The following is a 12,780-nucleotide window of genomic DNA, read 5'->3' on the forward strand; positions in this document are numbered from 1 at the left end:
AGTCAACTTAGTGTATGTAAACTTCTGACCCACTGGAATTGTGATACAGTGAAATAATCTGTCTTTAAACAATTGTTGGAAAAATTACTTGTGTCATGCACAAAGTAGATGTCCTAACCGACTTGCCAAAACTATAGTTCGTTAACAAGAAATTTGTGGAGTGGTTGAAAAACGAGTTTTAATGACTCGAACCTAAGTGTATGTAAACTTCCGACTTCAACTGTAAGCAATAAAATCACATTAAAAAAATATGTATACACTAAATATAAGCACATACGAACCATGGAGAACACTAAATATGATGACAGACTAACCAGGGAAGTAAACTAGAATGAGGATAAAATCTAAGACAACCAGGTAAGCCTGTATGAAGACGTGTGTCTTTAGTGTTGACTTGAATATGGTTATGGTGTAAAGGGTGTGTACGGGAGGCGAAGTCAGGTGCAGGAGAGCAGAGTGTAGTGAACAGGCGCACTTTAATTCCGTTCCACAAAGTACAGCACATAAAAACAACGTGCCAAAAACACGGAACATGGCATAAGTAAAGCGCCCGACAATAATCCACATCACAAACAAACAATTACACACAAAGACATGGAGGGGAAACAGAGGACTAAATACATGCAGTAATTATGGAATGAAAACCAGGTGTGTAAGGGAACAAGACAAAACCAATGGAATATGAGAAATGGAGCGGCGATGGCTAGAAAGCCGGTGACGTCGATCGCCGAACGCCGCCCGAACAAGGAGAGAAGCCGACTTCGGTAGAAGTCGTGACATATAGATTGGGAGGTTCTGACATGGGCTCTGGCTGGGCCACTCAAGGACATTCAGAGACTTGTTTCGAAGCCACTCCTGCGTTGTCTTGGCTGTGTGCTTAGGGTCATTGTCCTGTTGGAAGGTGAACCTTCGCCCCAGCCTGAGGTCCTGAGCGCTCTGGAGCAGGTTTTCATCAAGGATCTCTCCGTACTTTGCTCTGTTCATCTTTCCCTCGATCCTGACTAGACTCCCAGTCCCTGCCTCGGAAAAACATCACCTAAATTGTTTACGAGCAGATCATAGCGAAAAAGAAAATACTTCTGCATTACCCGCTGTGTAAATACATTGCAAATAGGCCAAGGATAACTCCTCCTGATAAAGTTGGGTAACTGATATTCAGAGTATAAATAGCCAAATTGATTAGTTACAGGAATCAGGAATAATAAAGCCAATGCAACGGCCTGTTTTACAAACAGTGGGCTATTCATAAAATTCCATTTGTGGCCGATATGGTAGGCTACACCTCAGTAAGCACGGAACAACGTATTTTTTGGGTTCTGTCTTGACCGCAGTCTTTTTTGGGGGGTGTTTTACAAACGTTAGGCTGGCCACATAGAAGGGCATTCCTAAAATAACATTTCAGGTAACACTGGTGTCAAACTCATTTCATGAAAGGCCTAGTGTCTGCAGGTTTTTCTTTTCAATTAAGCCCTAGACAACCAGGTGTTGGGAGTTCCTTACTAATTAGTGACCTTCAGTCATCAATCCAGTACAAGGGAGAAGTGAAAACCCGCAGACATTCTGTCCTCTTTGGAATGAGTTTGACAACCTGTGCTATAGGCTATACCGCACAGACCGACGCTGACACCTTTTTTTGGTCCTGTCTGAAGGTCTTTTTTTGGTGCAGACTGGCCTTGATTTCCACAGACATTGGTTTTTGGTCCAGTCCGGACCAAATCTGAACAAATCATAGACGTGCAGGTTTGGTTCAGATTTTGTCCGGTCTGGAACAGCCCTGATTTGGAGCAAACATAGACGTCTATAAATGACGTCTTTTCAACTTTCATTGAAAAGGGGCGGCAGGTATCCTAGTGGTTAGAGCGTTGGACTAGCAACCGAAAGGTTCAGCTGCATTTTTTTTGTCTCGCCTATAATTACACTATTCGTTTGTGTTTCTTACATCTGCAAACAGCTAGTTTGTCTTTTCTTAGTAAGTTGGGCTTAGAACTTGTTAGCTGCTAATGCTAATCGCTAGCTAATACATGTACTGAGTCAGAGCAAACATAACTAGCTATATAGCCTGATTATACCAGTGATGGTGTAGATCTACATCTGCATTTTTGTGCAACAGTACAGTATCTTCTAAATCAAAGAGGAATACGTGAAGCAAGAACATGTTAACTATGAAGTAGCTAAGAGAAAATATTAAATGTAGCTAAAGATTATACGGTCCCCTAGTCAACACTTTGGTTCCTACCCTGTCACAATAAATCCTCCCTGGCATTTTTATAGGATGTCATGTCAAACACTGATGTCATGGCAGCGTTATCAGAAAGCACAACATGATTTTCACTGCTACACAGATGACACAAAACTTTACATTTCTGGATAAATCATTAGACTGTATTAGTGATTTAAATACTTGGATGGCTCACAACTTCCTCCAGCTAAATCAAGACAAGACCAAGGTACTATTGTTGGAGCCAAAGCACAGAGAGAGAATCTGGCCGCACATTTTAGTTAACAGGCAATAAAAATAAAACACCAGGTAAAAAACCAAGGTGTTATTTTAGATTCTGAACTCATTTTTGAATCACACATTAGGAATGTGACCAAAATAGCTTTTTACCACCTAAGGAACATTGCCACGGTGTGGCCGTTTCTCTCTCAGGCTGATACAGAGAGACTCATCCATGATTTTATTACAAGCAGGCTTGACTACTGTAATGCTCTCATGTCTGGTCCACCCAAGAAAGCCATTGGTCAACTGCAAAATATACAGAATGGTGCAGCACAGGAACTGACCAAGACCAGATGAAGAGCCCACATTAAACCGGTTTTAAAGTCTCTTCTATTGGTTTTTAAATACATGATTTAGCACCCCAATACATGTCAGACATGCTTTTAAGTTATGTACCCACTAGGTCCCTCAGGTCCTCTGGCACTGGCCTTTTAACTATCCCAAAGCCTAGGACCAAGAGGCATGGATAGGCAGCCTTTAGTTACTATGCCCCCAGCCTCTGGAATAGCCTGCCAGAGAACAGCAAAAACTGTGGATATTTTTAAAAGAGATCTTATAACACACCTTTTTATCTTTGCTTTTCCTTAGGGTGCTTTTTAGTCATTCAGTTTTCTATTTTTTGTTTTTGTTTTTTTATACACTTATGTTTGTTGTCTAGTACATATCAGTTTTTATTTTCATAGTTTTTTCCTGTGAAGCACATTGTGTTGCATTCCATGTCTGAAATGTGCTGTATAAATAAAGCTTGATTTGATGACTAAAGTGTCTTATTAGGAAGTTTGCTACGTTGCTGAATGGTTTGTACTGAACGACACGTTTCTCCAAAACATTCTTGTAAGTTCTTGCACAGACTTTGAGTTATGTTTGCTCCCATTTGGTGGGTGCGGCTTGAGGCAATGAGTGACGTGACCATGCTGATAGCGTTCCCCAACCCACAACCTCCTCATTTTACAACTGGTCGTTCAGTACAGCACCGTTTCCGTTCAATTGAATGTTCCAGAACATAAAAACATACTAAATGCAGCCCAGAACCCTGGCCAGTTGCATTCAGCCCTATTCAGCAAAATGGCGTACTTCAAATTCAAATATGTCCTGCTTCATGTGCCATTGGGAATTTTCCATAGGAATACATGGATGACGTCAATGCTATCACTATTCACTGGTTTTAATGTCAACAATTTAAAAAATATATATACAAGAAAAAATATTTTGGGGGAAATTATACCACCACCCAAAAGGGCACTTTGGAGACTGGAAGGGCAAAGGGGCATGTGCTCTGCATAGGTAGAGTCCTATCTGTACACGTGCCTGGTTAGGAGGATATCAACATCCTCCCCTCATTATGTAAATCCTGCAATAAAATGCTAATTAATTACTTAAAAATCATACAATGTGATTTTTCTGGATTTTTGTTTTAGATTCCGTCTCTCACAGTTGAAGTGTACCTATGATAAAAATTACAGACCTCTACATGCTTTGTAAGTAGGAAAACCTGCAAAATCGGCAGTGTATCAAATACTTGTTCTCCCCACTGTATATAGATGACAGACATAAATAACATAACGTTTTGTTGTAGGCTTCATAAGTCATCATCTACCCAAACTCCACAAACGTGACCATACCTACTCGTTCCTGTATGAAGTCAGCCAGTATGTTTGCCACATTATTGATCTCCTTGCAGATCTGCAATTAAGTAAATACGTTCCTTATGAATAACATTGTTTCATTATTTGTTGCAGCTGATGAGTTCATGTGTCAGCAGGGTCGCATTAACCAAACAATAGAGGGCAGAGTTGAGCTGTCAGTTAGTCCTCTTTCCAACACACTGGCCTTTTTTGTCGTTTTGGCAAAAAGTATGTTCTCCGTCCTCTCTCTGTCAAGGACAGTACAGTATGACGATAGGCATTAACTGATTCTCCAATAGAAATCCGCGATCACACTTGTAAGTGATGTCATGGCGACGTTGGCTAGCTAAGCAAAGGATAATCTGTCAATAGGCAAACGGAAGACGGTCAGATGAGACAGATATTTCACCATGACACTTCACAATGTTTAAATGTGAAGCATCCGCTTGGCGTTTCAACTCACTACCAAATATGGAAGATCACTGGCCGGCAGTGGGAGACGATAAGGCGAGATCGATTTTGCCCGACATTCTGCTAATTTTCTCATAGATTAAACATTTGATCTCAATATACATTTTTCTGTTCCCAAAACTAGAAGATGTTACGAACATAGTGGACTAAGTTTTGTAGAATTTACCCTTTGCTAAAGTTAAAAATAATGGCGTTGTTTAGAAGGAGTGCAAAAGCGAATTGAGTTATTGCGCACCTCACAGAGTAGGCCTTCTCTAACGAAAATATGCTTTGCTAGAACGCGGCAATACTAGCTCGTGCTTGGCTCTGCCCACCTCCTTGCTTCTTCTGACCACTGACTCATTTGTTCATGTTTGAAACAACGGGCTGTGGTCTATCTAGGTTTAGTTATAAAAATCTTTGGTTCTCCCTTCCTCGATAGCCTCCTTTTGGTGTATCCTTCTCCTTCTTCTTCTTCGGAGTTTAACAGCGGTTGGCATCCAAAATGTTGCTTTACCGCCCCCAACTGGACTATCATATAAATCCATTATACTTTGTAATACAAAATACAATTAAAATAATAATTAAAAAAAATATATATATAGATATATATATATGCAAAAAAAACAACCTTCAAACTAACCCTATACTCATTAAAAGCATTACCCCATTCCACTACTTGATCCTATCTACTCCTGCACCATGCCAATGGCCTGGGACACCACCACTCAACACACCCTGTAACTCTTCTGAAGTCAAATCTCGTATACCCAAATAGTTCTCTGTAGCTGCCACCACAGCATCTATTTTCTGTGATTTACGTTCCATTTCTGCGGTACAGTTGATAACCATTGCTCTGAATGCTAAGAAGTCAACATTACTGAAGCTTAAATCACTTGCTTGCTATTTGGGGTTTTAGGCTGGGTTTCTGTACAGCACTTTGTGACATCAGCTGATGTAAGAAGGGCTTTATAAATACATTTGATTGATTGATCACTCGTTGGCCTATCCCTCTGTGCTGGCACAGATGTACTACTCACAGGGATCCTGACCAATCCTCTTCTACTTTCTTCACTGCCTCAGCATACGACACCTTCTGCACTACTCTGACTCTAGCCACCTCAACCTGCCTCTCTCGCATCGGACACTTCCGATCCCCAGCAACATGGGCACCTCTAGAGTTGACACACACAACTTTTCCACCGAAACTACACAATCCTCTATCCCATGCCCTCCTGTGTAACAGTATAACTTTAAACCGTCCCCTCGCCCCGACACGGGCGCGAACCAGCGACCCTCTGCACACATCAACAACAGTCACCCACGAAGCGTCGTTACCCATCGCTCTACAAAAGCCGCTGCTCTTGCAGAGCAAGGGGAACCACTACTTCTAGGTTTCAGAGCAAGTGACGTAACTGATTGAAACGCTATTAGCGCGTACCCGCTAACTAGCTAGCCATTTCACATCCGTTACACCTGCACACTTCCCACATTTGGAATCTCCCTCCTACAAACTGCTGCGACATGACCATAAACGTTGCATCTGAAACACCACAGTGGGTTCGGCACAAAAGCTCTAACAGCATAACTGATATATCCTAACATTACTTTGTCGGGTAAAGACTCAAAACTCAAAAGGACTGACAGTGACTCCTCTGTTTCATAACGCTCACCACCGGGTCTGCATCTCACCAAACAGCGGGCATCACAAATACCAGGAATCTTTAACTTCAATTGCTCCACCTCCACACTTAATGCTTCCCCAGAAATCACTCCTTTCAATTGTGCCCTGTTCCAAAGTGCAAAGCAAGAAACAGATCTTGACCCAAGTTGCATGACACGAAGCACCCGCTCCTGTTGATCAGAAGAAACACACACAAATATCACTACAGGTTACCTTCACTGATTCAACTGTACCCAACTCCTTTATCACCAACCCTGAAACCACAAATGGATCTGCCAAAAGGCAAGGATCAATTTTCTTCAAAAATGTCACTCCTACTGGACCAGATTCCTCATCATGTCCATTGATGCACCACACCTTCCATCTCACTTAACTCACTCTCCTTCACTTTCATTTCACCTCCTTCACTTGATCTGGAGCACAGCTCACTTTGTTTGCACTTGACTCTTCTTCAACACCCAATTTCCATTTTTATAGCCATTTCCTCAAATTCAATTCCAACCTCAGTTTTCCTCATTTTCTTTAACCTCTTCTTCCTCTTTTTTCCCCCTCCATTCCTCCTCAGAAATCCATCTTTCTGTGTCCCTGTCCCAATATTCCTCTTCTCCGGACATTGCTCCGGTGAAATTCCGACATAACATCTCATAATGGTCCTTCTCTCCTCGGAAACTTGTCTTCTTTGGGCGCAGACATTTTGAGAGAATGAGCAGTGGCCACACTGTGTATCCTACCGCAGAAGAGTTTTGGTATCTGCCACACCACGTTGAATCAGCTGTTGTATTGTCAGAGGAGAAAATCATACACACATTAAAAAAATATGCTAATTATCCTTTATCTATAAAATGTCTTACGCAATAGAAGTCCCACTCAACCTGAAGGAATAAGCTACTAAAACCTTTTGGGGTGCATTTCAGTACTGGATCACATATAACAATGTGGTCTCAGAGTATTTTGTATTATTCTGTACATAAGTCCGAGACACTCCATTTATGGTCACTTAAGTAAGGTGGTTGGTCAGATAACGTGAATGTCTAGCAACCTAAAGGTTGTGATTTCAAATCTCATCATGGACAACTTTTCAACTCCTTACTACTTTTTAGCTACTTTGAAACTACTAAGCATGTTAGCTAACCCGTCCCTAACCCTAACCCTTTTAGCTAACCTTTCCCTAACCTTAACCCTTTAACCTAACTCCTAAACTTAACCCTAACCCCTAACCCTAAAGGCATCAGCATGCTTCAGTTCGGCTGATCACATACTCCCTTAAAATACCTTCACTTGAAAAACGAGAAAAAGTCAGCAATAGTACTGTTTGTCCATCTTGAGACGCCGTAGCCAATATACACTTCCTCAAAATAGTCGGAATTAATCTAAGATATCTCAAGAAATCTGTCATTAATTTAGAAGTTTTTGCAGAATAGATCTTAGTTGCGCAATTTTACATTTAACTAAGATGTTTGGTGCAGTATTTCTCAATAAAAAATAGTATGAAAACGAGTTGTCTCTCATTGAATGACAACAAAGACTTTATTGAAGAAAGCCTACTGTTTGACCAATCACCGACGAAGGGGCTTAGACTTCAGCTCCGAACTTCGGCTTGCCCCCTGAAAAAAAAAATGTGCGCCCGAAAAGCCAAAAACCCCTCACTGAAGTCCAAAACGAACAAAAACGTCACAAAATGTTGTCATAATATATGCACAAACTCTTCTGAACTGTTTCGGCTGGGAAGCATGCGGACTCCTTAACCCCTAGTTTAGCTAACGTTAGCGAGCTAGCTAACATTAGCCAACTAGCTAGAATTCGTAACATATTGTACGTTTTGCAAATTCGGAATATATAATACGAACTGTAATTCGTAAAATGTAAATAGAGAATAACACAAAATGCTCTGAGACCAGGTTGTCCCACTGGGAACACCATGTCAATTCAACATGGAGAATTGGTTAATATTTGGTAGATAGCCTATGTTGATCAATGAGATTCCAACTTATTTTCACCCACTCAAAAAGACAGCCAAAAATTTGTTGAATTCCGAATGTGTTATCACTGCTTCAACCATCTAAAAGCTCAACCAAATTCCAAAGAAAAAGCAATGCCTGATCTTTCGTTTAGTTGTCACCTAAATATGTTATCAGTGCACGTTCAACCATTTCAAAGCACACCAAAGTTCAAATGGGAATACAATGTCAGATATTTTGTTTATTTATACAACAATTTAATGAGTCATCAATTTGCTTGATCTAATATCACAACTAAATTACCTGGGTTGCAATTTGTAGAGATTACATTAAAGCACATGGTGCAGGTGATCAATACTGTTTGAGATTCTGTGTAGATTATTATAGCAATTGTGAAGATTTCCACAGACCTGAGACCCTGAACAAGCAAACCTTCTATAATTACATAAGACATTTATTGTTACAGTAACCTCAATGTGTCCATGGATGAGTTACTCATTTTAAGTTTGAATAAATACTGTTTCATTAGTTTGTAAGATAGCCTTAATATTAGGTTATTTACTGTCTTACAAAATAAATATTGAATTGTGTTTGGTTGACAACTACAACATTAACATTGAAAGGAGATGTATCTACTGCTTGTATAGTTAGATCTGAGCAACTGGCTTAATCCTATTCTTTTACTTTTATTTTGGTTGAGATGTAGACGAGAATCCAACATATAATTTGTTAACTTGTTGACAAGTTAATAGGCTATTTACCGTATTGCAAAAGTGCTATTGACTTGTTTAGTTGTCAACTCAACCAAATATCAACTTTTTAAGGAGATATATCTTCTGCTTTGATAGCTCCATCTGTGCCACTGAGTCTGGCTTTAATTCCAGTTTGTCTACAAATTAATAATTGATATGTTGGATTCACATCTCAATTTCAACCAAAAATCTATGTTAAAGAAAAGGACTAAATCAAATCAAACTTTAAATGCACTTTAAATACAGTTTGATTTGATTTAATCCTATTCTTTAACTTTTATTTTTGTTTGAGATGGAGATGTGAATCTCCATCTTGAAATCAACCTAAGCTTGAATCCCTAAGCCTTTTAATTTCAAACAAGCACATTTTTGCCCACATTCACTCTCCTCGCTGCCTCTCCTCGATTACCTTTGACCTTTTTCAAAAGGAGGTGAGAGAGGGTGGAGAAGAGGGGATGCAGGAGTTGAGCAAATCTAATTGAGTAAAGGCCAATGAGACATATACCACAGATAGAACAATGAGACAGATATTTCACCAGATGTATAAATGTGAAGCATCCGCTTGGCGTTTCCACTCACTACCAAATATGGTAGTGAGAGGAAGCCCAGTGGACGGCAGTGGGAGAAGATGGAAGGAGTTGGATTTTTGACAGACATTCTGCAAATGTTCTCATCGATTAAACATTTGATCTCAATACAGTTTTCTGTTCCCAAAACTAGTCTGTTGTGAGCAGAGTGGACTACGTTTTGTAGACTTTATCCTTTGCCAAAGTCTTAAAAAATTGTTTTGTTTATAAGGAGTGTAAAGGTGAATTGAGTTATTGCACACGCGCACTTCCCAGAGTAAGCGTTCCCTAACGGAAATATGCAGATGTGTGCTATAACGGCCCAATAGGATCTCGCTAGCTCGTGCTTGGCTCTGCCCACCTCCTTGCTTGTTCTTCCCATTATTTGTTCCCATTCCAAACAACAGGGTGTGCTCTTTCTTTCTTATTTTAAACTTCCCTCTTATGTCACTCACCTGGCTTTTAATAACCAACTTCACTGTGAAGGTGATAAAGTCTGTAAACAGCCTCTTCAGCCAGCCAGGTCTACAGACAGAATGTAAAGCATAGGTTTTGTATTTTATGCAGCAGTTTTACTTTTCTTGTCGAAAAACAGAGAGCACTAGTCTGTTGTGAGCAGAGTGGACTACGTTTTGTAGACTTTATCCTTTGCCAAAGTCTTAAAAAATTGTTTTGTTTATAAGGAGTGTAAAGGTGAATTGTGTTTTTTGTTTTTTGACAAGTGTAATATATTGCACAATTTTCTCTAGGTTTCATGTTCACGTTCACTCACTCTTTGTCTCCCTGCAGCAGGAGATTGAGCTTGTGGAAGGTGAGGTAACAGACTGAGGTGTCAGTGGCAACTTTCTCTTTTCCACAATCTGAGACATAGAAAGACTGGTCAGTGCCAAGAAATACATTACAACACATCACAATAAAACTGTGTTTATAAGATTCCTTTAAACTCTTGAGGAGAATGAGAATGAGAGTGAACATTGAAAACTACAAAAACAATGGACAGAAAAATCTACTTACAAAGTTTGGGGTTACTGCCGAGATCAATATGTGACTCAATTTCAAAATCTACTGAATGTCCCACGTTGACACTGCAAACAGTGACACATGGCAGTGTTACCAGCACACAGTTATCTAAGGTCAACATACAAGCCTTAGTATTAAAGCTAATACTCAACAAAACAGTTCAACTACCAAGTCAGTAAAATCTAATGTTTTTATTCAAACAAAAACAATGCAATAAGGAAGCTATAAAGCACTTTCAGCATCAGGTGAGAGAGAGAGGAGAGAGAGAGAGAGAGAGAGAGAGAGAGAGAGAGAGAGAGAGAGAGAGAGAGAGAGAGAGAGAGAGAGAGAGAGAGCATGCACAGGACTCCATGGCAGTGTGAGACAGAGAGAGAGAGAGACAGAGAGAGAGAGAGAGAGAGAGAGAGAGAGAGAGAGAGAGAGAGAGAGAGGAATAAAGTAGTCATACTCACAGACCACTGCTGCAGAGTAGGTCAGCCTATAGACAGCCCCAGTGAATCTGTATGCAGAGACAGGATTCAGACAGGAGCGGGATATCCCAACCAGGCCCAGGAACAGGAGCAGGACTGGGAGTGTCATCAAACACTTATCCATCACACAAGCAGCTAAATTAATACTGACTTCAAACTGGAACCCAGAGCTGTGTAGTGTCTCCTCAGAAACTTGCAACTGATCCAGGCTGTGTTGAGCATGCCAAACAGACAAGAGGAGGAAGAGGGAGGGAACAGAAGACACCTCCAGGGAGATGGGGGATGGATTGAGGCTAACCTTTGATAAACTAAACATCACAAAACTGCCCCAGTAGGCTATAATTGGGCCTCAACCAGGCCAGAGTTGAAGTCTGAGGATTTGGTTGTTGTTTTTTTGCGTGGTCTTTCTGTCCCCAGGCAGCTACTTCTGTACATGTGAGGTAGGGTTATTATAGGACAGTACATAACAGAGATGTACCCCCAAAAGATTATAGGGCACATTCTCAGAAACTCCCATACCATCCAGTGACAGGAATGCCAGTATTGACTCAGACCCATCATGATGAAACTATAGAGAACCAATTAGTCAATTTAACTTCCTGAGAAAATATGTACTTTCCAGTAAATAAGTACATGACAGATATGAGTAGTTGCAGAGTGGACTGGGTCAGAGGGAGCAAGTCTCTATGGACCAGAAGTACTAGCTGAACTCTCTAGCCTCAGCTAGCCTGCCTGGACAACTCAGAGGAAGCAATGGGGAAAAGGAGTGAAATGTACTACAACCCCACACGGTAAACACAGAATGCAGTTTGCAAACCCCACATTTCTCCAACAGGTCAATGAACTTTGGATTGCAAAAGCTGTAGAGTTGGAGTGGAGGAGGGTTACCCTTGTGAACTTAAAACATTTTCATGAGATATGCTAAGAAAATTAAAAACATATTTATCTGAAACAAGCTTGTGTTATTGAGTACTGTAGATGTGATATAGTATTTGTTCTGTTAGTTGACTAGTAAATTACTGTTTCTTAAGAGGCAATCCTTTTAAATAAGTACATTAATTGCATCTATTAATGCAAGTCTCCATAAAATATTTATGATATAGTAGCATCCCCTAAACAGCTGTTTTACCAAAATAAAAACAAAAAGACAAATCAAATTGGGATTAGTGTATACTAATCCCAATTTGATTAGTATACACTAATCCCAATTTGACACTAAATTACAATTAGTGTATACAGTGCATTCGGAAAGTATTCAGACCCCCTGACTTTTCCCACATTTTGCTATGTTACAGCCTTATTGGGAACTGGGAGACTAGTCAAGATCGAGGGAAAGATGAACGGCGCAAAGTACAGAGATATCCTTGATGAAAATCTGCTCCAGAGCACTCAGGACCTCAGACTGGGGCGAAGGTTCACCTTCCAACAGGACAACGACCCTAAGCACACAGCCAAGACAACGCAGGAGCAGCTTCGGGACAAGTCTCTGAATGTCTTTGAGTGCCCCAGCCAGAGCCCGGACTTGAACCCGATCGAACATCTCTGGAGACACCTGAAAATAGCTGTGCAGCAACGCTCCCCATCCAACCTGACAGAGCTTGAGAGGATCTGCAGAGCAGAATGTGAGAAACTCCCCAAATACAGGTGTGCCAAGCTTGTAGCGTCATACCCGTGAAGACTCGAGGCTGTACTTGCTGCCAAAGGTGCTTCGACAAAGTACTGAGTAAAGGGTCTGAATACTTAAGTGAATTTAAT

At 40.6% G+C, this 12,780-nt stretch overlaps 1 long non-coding RNA gene across 4 annotated transcripts; it reads right to left on the minus strand.

Moving 5' to 3' along the window:
• Positions 1 to 978: 978 nt before the first annotated feature.
• On the minus strand, positions 979 to 12,309 carry LOC120053897. 4 transcript variants are annotated; one of them, XR_005477555.1, is made up of 6 exons: positions 11,008 to 12,309; positions 10,550 to 10,620; positions 10,308 to 10,395; positions 9,991 to 10,060; positions 4,123 to 4,183; positions 1,003 to 1,016 (listed from the first exon to the last, which is right to left on the minus strand). It is a non-coding gene; the product is annotated as an uncharacterized LOC120053897 (long non-coding RNA). The 4 variants fall into 4 exon arrangements; XR_005477552.1 differs by lacking the exon at positions 4,123 to 4,183 and having other exon boundaries at positions 979 to 1,016; positions 11,008 to 12,304; XR_005477553.1 differs by lacking the exon at positions 1,003 to 1,016 and having other exon boundaries at positions 3,958 to 4,183; positions 11,008 to 12,305.
• Positions 12,310 to 12,780: the final 471 nt, after the last annotated feature.

The sequence above is a fragment of the Salvelinus namaycush genome, chromosome 9 (assembly GCF_016432855.1).
Source record: "Salvelinus namaycush isolate Seneca chromosome 9, SaNama_1.0, whole genome shotgun sequence".
Classification (NCBI taxonomy): Eukaryota; Metazoa; Chordata; class Actinopteri; order Salmoniformes; family Salmonidae; genus Salvelinus; species Salvelinus namaycush.